Genomic DNA, 11,104 nt, shown 5'->3' on the forward strand with positions numbered 1-11,104 from the left:
TGCCCCATTCCCATCAGTGTGGAAAAGGAGAGCACCCCAGGGCCGGCACACTGCCTGCATCCCAACCATGCCGTTTGCTCCCCTATGGCCACGCTGATGCTGATAACACCTTCCCTTACGGGATGCCTTCTCATCTCACAAGCATGGCCTTTTTATTGCTATTTGTGTCATGCCAACACTTACAGGCTGAGATCAAAGCCCTCTGGGCCGCGCTGCTTTGCAGGGGCTCCCATGCCAGAGCACGGGGAGGAGGATGCGTGACGAGGGGGTGATTCGGTGGCTGCATACCTGGGGGATGCTCGACCACGCTGCCCTCCCCGTTTTCCCCCGGCTGCTCGTGACCTGTCCCTCGGGTCCTTTGGGATCAATCCTTTGGGATTGGCCCAAATCGTCGATAGCTGCCCCTGGATCATTTTTGCGAGAACAAAGGGAAGGGCTGCAGCTGCCATGGGAGAGCCAAGTTGGCAGCCACCACCCCAGGGAAGGCGCAGGCTCCCCAGGGGAATTTAAACCCCCAAAGCCTTTCCCGGCTCCACTGGTGCTGGGCGGGTTGGGTGGCTGCAGCTAAATGAGCTGGGAAAGGCTGCGGGGCGAAGGCAGTGGCAGAGCCAGGAGCAGTGCCCAGGGCCGGAGCCATCGCTCAGCTTCAGTTTTAATGTGGGAATCTGCAGGTGATATAAATCGCTGTCACCCCACCAACTTGGGTGCAACCACTCTGATTTACACTGGTCCCCAGGGATGTGCCTGGCTCAGCAGCGTGTTCAGTATTGTCTGCTGTGCCCTGCACCTGCTGCCTTTCGTAAAACATTATTTGTATTTCTGTTGTCGCTTTTTTCCAGCCGTTTAGCTGTTCTGCTCCCATTAATGTTAATGGGAGCCATGAGACCGAATCTCCGAGCACGGCACTGAAAATGGACCCCGGCGCATAAGAAATACAGAGTGATATCTTTTCCCCCAGCCGAAGCTCTTTTTTTTTTTTTTTAAAGATAATCTCAATTTCTCTTGCCCTTTCTCCCATTCCCCCTTTTCTGCCAAACACTGAATTACTAAATAAAAGTTTCATTACTACCTAGATTTGCTAAAAAAAAAAACGTATTTTCATTCAGCAGAATGATGAATTTTAATAGGAGCAAAATGTCAGAGACAGCTGGAGTTTTTTTTTTTAAAGTATGGGTATGTTCAAAGAGGCACAGAGACGCCTGGCAATAATTACACCAGCAAGCCCTGGTTATTGGTGGCCCAGCAAAGGGACGCAGCAGTCAATTGCTTTGTTATTTAATGTGGAACCTTTATGTTTCCAAGGTGCAATTGTATATTAAAAGCATCTTTGCCTCTCTGAAGCAGCTAAATAATGGGATTTTGCTGCTGCGTGGCACTTCTTGGTTGCAGGGTGAGGAGGTGCTCCTGGAGCTGCTCTTTAGTTCGGAGACCTTCTGGTTTCCTCCTGGCAGCAGAGAAAATGGGTGTTTTTTGTTATTTTGGAAAGAGTGATTTCTTGGTGCTTGGTGGTTTGCTCCTGCTTTAGACCTGGGGATGCTCATGTGGCAGTGGAAGGGGGAAAAAAGGCACCTTCACTGCTGGGGGACACGGTAACCCTCCTGCCCCCAAAATCAAGTCTCGGCCTCCGCTCTCCAAAGGATCTCGGCTTCACAAAGAAACATGTCTCTCCATTCCTTTTTTTTTCCCGTGAGGAAAAATTGAGAGCTTTCAGTGAAATCGTCACTTTTCTGACAGCATATTAATTAATCACTGCTTTTTTGTGGGGTTTTTTTTGAGAGGCTGTATCTGCTGTAAGAAGTCTTTGGGTTTTGTGGGGTGCAGTCCCCCCACTGGCCGCAGGGCAGGGGGCTGTGGGGGGGCTCAGCATCGTGGCAGGTCTCAGCTGTGAAGGAGCAGCCTGTGTTTTTGGGAGGTGCTGCACCTCCGAGCATGGGACATGCTTGTTCTCACCCTCTTCTCATTTCCCTCCCTCTTGCCCTGCAGGGGTGTGAGTCCAGCATTGCAGCCGGGCAGCAGCGACAGAGAGGGGATTGTCACCGGTCCCCAGGGACTGCGCCCCGCCGCCACCCACAAGATGATGATCTGGGAGGTCTCTGCAGCGCCCTGGGAACCCTGTCCCCGCCGAGCCGTGGCGTGCCCTGTGCCAGCCGGCTGTACCCTGTCCTGTACATAACCAGTGAGATGTCTGTAAAAGATTTCACCCCTTGTAATTTTTTTTGCCCTTCTCCCCCCCACCCCCTTCCCAATTTGTTGATTGTGTTGAAATTGTCGGAGTTTGTAACAGTAACTTTCAGAGAATATTGTACTAAAGAGAAAATTGCACTCAATAAAAATGATGAAATAAGCCTGATCCCTCTCCTTCCCCTTCCCAGGGGCAGCCTTTCTGCTGCCGGTTTCTGTTCAGCTCAGAGCTGGGCGAACATTTGCTATGAATATTCATTTGGGGAACTGGCAGTGCTCCATCGCTCCTTGACTTACCTCGAATTTTGATGTCTATCAGATTTGGCTCTCTGGTTTGTAAATGAAGTGACTTTATTCTTAGCGATCTCTATCGGAGGTTGCTTGCTGCAAAAAGCCAGGAGAAGGAATTTTCTTGGCACGCGTTTTTCCATGAAGTACGTTTCAAAGCCCTCGTGTGCAATTGCTCAGGGAAGCCACACTGGAAGTGCTGACTGGGATGAAAGTGCTATCCACACTGGGGGAGCACGGCGGCTCCTCGCTTCCCAAGTCTTGCTGGAGCCTGTCAATTAAAAGGCTGATGCTCAGCTTGAACCTGCTTGGCTTAAGGATTACTGTAAATGATTGCAGGAAAATGGATTCTTCATTTTGCATCGGCTACGCTCGGGCATTTTATCCAGCTAGGACCATGCAGCCCATCCAGGTGATGCTACCTGAGGGTAGCTGACCCTGCCAGCATTGGGTGACCACAGGGAATGTCCTCCAGCCAGGGATGAGGGCTAAATGGGAAAGTTTTGTAAACGGATAGATTTAGAAATATGCATCCACCACCCAGGTATTTGGGGTTCAGAAAGAGGAGCTGCTACTGGCAGAGCTTTTGAGGTGGGGAGTACAGGCTTCCCATGCCCCATGGTTTTGGGGTGATCTTACAGGGAGGGAGGCATCCACTGGTTCAGCTGTAGGTGAGGCTGGCATGTCCCTGAGGTCGCTGCTGCCCTGTAATTCTCAGATCAGTGGTATTGCTGATGTGGGGCTTTCTCATGGCTGCTATCAAGAGATCTTTCTGTGTTCTTGCTGCGTCTCCAGGGTTATTACAAGCTGATGGTTTTTGCTATAGGGTTTTTTGAGCAACTGAGTTTCACGTGCTCACGGTGACTGCTCCAGGTCCCTGCAGGCAGGACTTTGCTGCCCCAGGCTCACATATGCACAGTGAGGTTTGCCTCACACTTTGTACACAGGGGGAGAACTGCAAGCCCAGAGTGACTGTTTTCGGGGATTTTGTTTTCTTTTTTTTTTTTTTGCCAAGCCTATCCTGACAAATGAAACCAGAGCACCCGTGCCATAAAATCCAGTCTCCTGGCAGGTCTTTGGACATGCAGGATGCAAATGGGCAGCGGCTGACGGAGCTGAAGTTGTTTGTGTGTCCTTAATCGAGTAGATATTTGATTTAATGGGCTGCCAGTGCAGTTTAAATGAATGTTCACGTTTCTTCAGTCCTCTGGGATTTGGGGCGCAGAGAGGGTATATCCCTTACACAGGTCGCTCCGAGGTTTTCCCCTTAAGTAACCAAAAGACATTTACAGCCAGTGCTTAACGTTCCCAAAGTAGCTTGCCTGGGAATAGCTGTTTAATAGGGTCTGGAGGAGCCCTGCTGACAGTTTGATGGCTTAATGGGGCTCTGAAGGACGGCGGGGGAGCCCGGGCAGCTGTGCGGGGTCACTAGCAGAGCCCAGGGCCGCTTAGCAGAGCACAGCTGGGGCAGGGCTGGGGCCGGTCCTGCCCTCGCCGGGCAGCTGCCTGTCCCAGGGCAGTCCCCGATGGAGCCTCACCTCACTGATGATGGGTTTATACGGCTGCAGGGTCTGGCCCCTGTGTTTTTCGTCCCTGGGGGGTAACCAGTCACCAGCTTCACCTGCATCCCAGCTTGAACGAGATGTCATTTACCAAGGCCGCACAGAGTCCAAAAAAGTTTTCCTGAGCTTTGAATATAGATACAGGCAGCTGTCACAGCCGGAACGGAGACTAACTCTCAAAATGAAAAATCTTTCCTTCATGGCTCTCAGGTTTGAAAAATGGAAGCAGCACGTTGGCTCCAATTACTCTGCAGCAGCTCCCAGAAATTTCAATATACCTGATACTCTGGCACACCAGCTTGATGCCAACCTAACTCAATCGCCGTCAAGTAGAGTAACTCCTGATTTACCCCACCGCAAGCAGAAAATTGAGCCAGGACTGCTCTCGACATGTGGCAGGAGGAGGAGCGCTGCCAGGCTGGCTCCCCAGGAAGCACAATGCTCTGTGGGGTGTAATGGGGGGCTGCCCCCAGGGGGGTTCACCCCCGGGATCTCATGGGGGAGGCTTGTGCTTGGTTGCTGCCTGGGCTGGTACTGCTTTGCCTCCTTCAACACTGCCTTGCAGCAGGCGGTTTCTGTTAGGGAAAGGCTTTTCAGGAGCCAAAGCAAAGGGGACCAGTTGGGGACCACCCTCCTGGCAAGCTTTCGGCAAGGGACCCCCCCCAGTCTCGCATGGTCTAGGCTGTCTGTCCTTCCAGGGACAAAGGTGACCCCCATCGAAGCTTGACCAGGCTTTCCCCATCCTGCAACCTGCTGAGGGGAGAAAAGCTGCTTTTTTAAGGGTTGGTAAAACACTCTCCTATGACAGCCCGTGATTTTTTGTTTGCTGTTGCTGAGGGCTCTGGGGTGAGCTGCTCCCTGCAAAACAAGGCACAGGGCACAGCTCTGGCCTGAGGACAGCCCTGGCCCAGGGAAAGAGAGGAACTGGGAAGGTACCGGCTGTGCAAAGAGATGTGGCAGTGAAGGAGGGGGAGGTCAGAGATACACGCATCCCTGGTCCTCTCCCACCTCCCCTCCCTCCTGTGCTTGGCAATGAAAGACAAATAAAAGACAAGCCCAAGAGAACTATAGGCTAAATTGTAATTGGAGCAATATGGTCCAATTATAAAGTTATGTGCCAACCCGCATTAAATGGCAGCATCTGCTGGAACTATTGGAGATGCCTCATCGCCTATTAAAAGTGCTGGGTTTTTCCTGGAGGACAAGCCAGGCAGACTGCAGCGGTGCTGGAGAGCCTGTGCCGGAGCCAGGAGGGCTCAGATGGAGCAGGGCTGAGGCTGTTGCTGTGTCGAAATCTCCTCCAGGCCCTGTGGGAGAGGTTTTGGGGGATGCTCTCAAGAAAGCCACCTCCTGTCCCCAGCCAAATTGCTTATTTCTTTTTATCAGGTCACACCGCATACACCTAAGCAACATGCACATGCTTGCACAAACGTGTGTGTGCATGCACAGCCATGCACATGCACAGCTTGCATCTTCCCTGCACTCCAAGGTGCTCAGGACAGGACAGGATTTACTCTGCTCAGCTGCTTTTAGCTGGTTTCCAGTTACTGCCTTGGTTAAATCTGCACGGCCACCCCCCTCGCTGCCCCCAAAGTCCCCACCAGCACCAGGAATCAAAACCCCCAGCCCTGTTTCAGAGGCGGTTGGGCAACCCCTTGATGTGATTGCTTCTGCTCACAGTCTGGCATGAGGACATCTGTGCATCTCTGCGAAGGGATTGCCCACAGCAGCGTCTGTGCCGGTGCTCCTGGGCAGGATGAGCAAGGGAATGAGCAAATCGGTAACAACAGCTTTGACTTGCAACACCTCTCCTCTGCAGAGGGTGTCTCCAGGCATTTTGCATGAAGCTCCCAGTAATGCACTCGCACCAAGCTAACTGGGCAAAGGGTGCAGCTCTTGTGATGCAGGCAGGAGGGAAGACAGCTTTCACCTGCTCCTCTGCTGTGAGCTGGGCTCCTCTGCCCCGCCATCAGTGATGGAGAAGATGCAGGATGCTTTGGCATCCTGCGTTACAGCCATTTGGCAGCACCTCTCCCACCCGTCTGGCCCTGGAAGACTGGGCAATACTTTCTGCTATGAGGTGCACCAGGGTGCTGGCGTTAACCTGGGTGGGAAATTGTCTCTACTGTCACCCCAGCCTTGGGGACTGTCGCTGCTGCTGGGGACGGTGGTGCCTCCTTGCTAGCCTCCCTCCACCTGGCCTGACAGCAAAGCAGTGCTGCGGGTGGGGTTGGAGAGGGGGTTAGCTTCAGTCCAGCTCACATAGGAGCAGCACTGGCAAGCCCTTATTTCTGGTTATGCACAAGCAGGAGGGCTAAAGGCAGGGGACCTGGGGCTCAGCAAGGGGCCTGTTGTGCTGCTGGACCCTGCCTGGCACAGGCTGTGCCCACTCCCCAGCCAGCTGGCACCAAAGGAACACAGAAAATGCAAAGCTGGGCTCCCCAAAACCCCAAAATATCCCTCATGTCCTGGTGCTACGAGGCAGTCATTCATTACCCCAGCCGAGAGGATGTTTTGTCCTCCCTGGACCTCTGCCGCACTCGGCACGCGGTGCTGGAGCTGCTCCCCAGCCTTTTATCTCCTGGCGCCACGCGCAGCCCATGCATTATTTACTGTGCGCCTTCCCAGCACAGTGCTGCACACCGAATTATTCATTTCCCTCGTGGGCTTTTTCCATGGTCTCTAATCAGAGTTTCTTAGTTCTTTATAAACACTAATGAATTTATTTCCCGATGCCCTTATGAGGGAGATGGGGTATTATATCTTCTTTATACACAGCGAGTTCGAGCATGGATTCGGGGACTTCAAAGCCATGAGGCACCCTGGGAGGCCAAGAGTGCTGGTTTGCCACGGACCGGTCGTGTTTGGCACCCGGCATGTTCAGTGCACCCTGCAGTGGCTATGAGCACTCAGCCAGCTCCGGGTGTCACAGCAGGAGCGCAGATGATGCCCACCCTGGTGCTGGCCCCCATGCTGGTGGTCCCTGCTCAGCCTTCATCCCAGTGGCACCTTCCTCCCGGGGGACCCACCTTCCCCTGTATTTAGCATTTATTTGACCGCTTGGCTCTGCAAACATATGGGTGCAATATCGTGTGGTGACTCCACCATGGGACTGCTGCCTGTGCACTCGGGGAAGCCTGTCTGCCTTAATGCTGCAGAAGAGGGTGCAGCTTTGCATGCCGACCAGGTCTGTAATAGCTCTCCAAATGCATGTCCAACTACAGAGCATTAACACCCGGTTTCTGGTGGGAGGTGGCCGAGCCTGTTCTTAAAGCAGCTCCTGTGTTGATCAGTGAGGGTCACCAGACACCACACACATGCAATTTTTTAAAACAAGTGTAACTAGATGAAGCATAAAACCACCTCAGCAGCTTCATCCACCACCATGGGATTTTTTCCCCAGGACAAGTCAGGGAGAAACCCCACGGGTTATTTGTTTGGGACCTGCCGTCCCTTTCACCCTGACACAGGCACCAAGCTCAGGTCTGCCTGTAGCTGTAACCGTGGCCCTGGGCTCACCCGTGGGCACACTGGGAGCCACGTGGGGTGCAGGAGAATCCCATCCTCACCTGGTCCCCATTCTGGTTTGCTGCTGCAGGCATTCCTTGATAAGCTTCCCTCCCCTCTTCTCTGCTTTCTGAATTGCACCAGGGTCCAGATGTTATTCACTGCTGCGTTGGACCTCTTTTCTGGGTGCTGTGCCCTCTAGTGCTCCTGGTGCCCCCAGGCTCCTTGCCTTCCCCAACTGCCCATGTTCCCGCCCTCACTCTTCAGGTGGCCCCACACTGTGCTGAGTCAGCATCTTTTTGCAGCACTCAGTTCTTGTTTGCTTCCTTGTGCATATGTCCCACTGCTCAGCTCTCTGCTGGACCCCTTTCTTTTAGATTTTCCCTCCTGCTAAGCCCCAGCTGACTTGACCAGGGGTGCGGAGAGAAGCAGTGTGTAGCAGGGCAGGGCGCCAGGACAGCACTGTTCCTAGCTTGGGGAGGATTTATGAACTGAGGTGTGGTGTGTGCGATAGCCAGGAACCAGCTCGGGGCTGAGAGCACCAAACCCTGCTTATGCAGAGCTGAGCTACACTAATAAGCCCAAGTGACAGGCAAGGTTGCCTCTGAGCCTAAATTAGCACTGCTGGACTGTGCTGTGGGGGAGTAAGCCTGCAGGGTGCTGGGTGGTGCCGGGAGGGAGCTGTGGCCTCCACGGGGCTGAGCTGGACAGAGGAGTTAGCAGCTGAGACCCTTTGCTGCTGGAAGAAGTGGCCAGTGCTGCATTCCCCGAACCAGAGGAAGCCTCCTGAGGAGCGGCAAACACAGATTTCCAGCCTGTTCTCATCAGGAAAATGAATGCACCTGGGCTGCTACATGTAGGTATGGGTGCTACCACCATGCACAGGGACATATTCAGCTTCTCTGCAGGAACCTCCTGCATGTGGCAGGCAACTTACCCCTCTTCCCCATGTGCCTGGGATATGAGCCTGCCCAGGGAGGTGGCAGCTGGGTCCCATGCTGGTATTACTGAGCATTTTAGCAGGGCCTGTAGCGATAGGACGTGGGGTAATGGTTTTAAACTAAAATAAGGTAGATTCAGATTGGATATAAGGAAGAAATTTTTCACAATGAGGGTTTTGAAACACTGGAACAGGTTGCCCAGAGAGGGTGTAGGTGCCCTATCCCTGGAAACATTCAAGATCAGGTGGGACGGGGCTCTGAGCAACCGGATCTGGTTGAAGATGTCCCTCCCAGCTCATTGCAGGGGGGTTGGACTAGATGACCTTTAAAGGTCCCTTCCAACCCAAACCATTCTATGATTCTATACTGAGCCTTCAGTGTGCCAAACAAAATCAGACGCATCCGATGGTGTGTGGAGGAGATCCGGCCGTGTGCGTGTGCACTAACACGATGGATGGGGAACAGACCTTGCACTGTTCAGGGGAAGAGTCTGAGCATCCTCCCCTCCATCCCCCCCATCTCCCCAAAAAATGCAAACAAACATCCTTCTCCTTTCTGAAGCTGTACCTGCCAGAGCCTGGGATCTGGGTGAGCTCCGGGCCAGCCCGCGGCCGTGCTGTCTTGGTGTCACACCGTGCACAGCTGTTCTGCCAGCAGCACGCCCGTGATGCTCTGTAGCTCCAGCGCCTGCCCTCCCTCTCTCAGCAAAGCTGCCTGCGAGACGCTGCTCTCATTAGAGCAGAGACACCTGTACAGATAGCCATGACAAGCAGCAATTATTGCACTGACAAAATAAAAGTTTTGAGTTGTTTTGCAAATATTTTTGAAGCCCTGATACAGCAGCAGAAGTAGGCGTAATTACACATAAAAATGTATCTCCTTTATAGTCTTTTAATTATCTACTCAGGTGAACCATAATTTGAGGGGAAAAGCTTTAAATCTGTTCATTTCTAATAATAAAAAATGAGGTGGGAGAGTGTTATTTTAATGTAATTAAGAGAAGATATAGCTGGGATCTCTGCTGTGCTCCAGAGACCTTGGGGTCTGCTCCCTTCTCTGTCACCACCCATGTCCTTTCTCCTTGCTGGGCAAGATGTTAACACCACGGTAGTAATATGTTTTTATTCACATGTGGTGCCAATACTAACTAGTCTTGTCATCAGCCTTCCCAAGCTCAGCTTTGCCAGGACCTGCCCTGTAAAGCCTGGGACCGTTGGGGGACCACCCCCGAGACTTGTCTGCTCCTTGTCCAGCCACGTGTCAGCAGAGCCTCTGGAAGCCAACGTGAGATTGAGAGTTGTACTGAGGGAAGGGGATGGGGAAAGACGAGCCAGCTTGCAGGGCAGTGTCTGCCAGGGGTGGAAATCCCATAGGAACACTTTGCAGTCCTCAAAGCAGCATCAGGCGGGATGGGAAGCTGAGAGCACTAGTGATGGTCAACATACTTGATAGATGGTCTCTGTTACTCCATCTTCTTTCTTCCTGCTATGTGTTTCTTTTGCTCACCAGGTTCATCTTGTCTTTCAAACCGAGATCCCCTTGGGGATCAGACAGGCTGGGCACCTCCCGGGACTTGGGACTCCTTGCTGGGGACAGAAGTGCTCACACCAGTGGTGGCAACTATGTTGCTCTAAGCCAAGTCCTGCGTTAAATCTAGTTCCAGGGCTCTAGCTTCTGCTGAGCATAGGCTTTCCTGAGACACTAACTTCTAATTGTTTCCTTCCCACTCTGCCACTTCAATTTCTGAGCTGCTGTCAGGTGGGGCACCTTTTAAAAGAAATTATTTCCATCCAGTCTGCTGTAATGCACAGCTTTCCAAGAGACGAATGAGCACTGAACTTTATTTTTCTTATAATGGCTCCTCAGAGCCCCAAATAAGATCAAAACCTGTCTCTTTCGGGCCGTGTGCTCCACAAGTGTGGTACGTGTCCTGCAGAGCCTGCAAGCACAATAGATTTCCTTCCTTCTGGGAAGGAAAGCTAAAGCACAAGGGGATAAGGTGGCTTTTCCAGGAGTCTAAATGCAGTCCATCCCAGGGATGCTGCAGGTGCTCATGTAGCACACGCAGCTCCTTGTGTTCGCATCTCCCGGGGACCTATCTAGCACACAGGGAAAGCCAGGCTGTTTTTAGCAGTGCACATGCTTTCCCAGAAAGACAGAAGGCCTTGCTGCCTATCTGCGCCGCTCCTGTTATCGTGAATGTCAAGCACTTTACAAACAGAAGCATTAAATGTCAGATCCTGTCCCTTACAAGCCCTGCTTGTAATTTGAATGCTCAGACATGCTCAGTGGTCATCTCTTTCCCGTTTCCTTCCTCTGATAAGCAGCGTCCCTTGTACCACTGTGTTTTGAGGCGAGACCACAAAGCAGTGCTTTTTATGCCGCTCTGGACCTTCATCGCAGTGTCTTCATCCTCCCTCCCCGATATTTGAAAATATTTAGGATCAGATCTCCACCTGGCTCTCTGCTTTAGGAATGGTGGCATGCATTTTGGGTGAGGTGTTCAGGTCCTGGTGCCTCTGGTATCTCCCTGTGTTGGTCCCTTTAATCATCAGACCCAAACCTTCCCTTGCAGCTGCATCCAGGTGAGAGATCCTGTCCTCAAAAGCTCCAGGCTCCAGCTTA

This window comes from Mycteria americana, chromosome 7 (genome assembly GCF_035582795.1).
Source record: "Mycteria americana isolate JAX WOST 10 ecotype Jacksonville Zoo and Gardens chromosome 7, USCA_MyAme_1.0, whole genome shotgun sequence".
NCBI lineage: Eukaryota > Metazoa > Chordata > Aves > Ciconiiformes > Ciconiidae > Mycteria > Mycteria americana.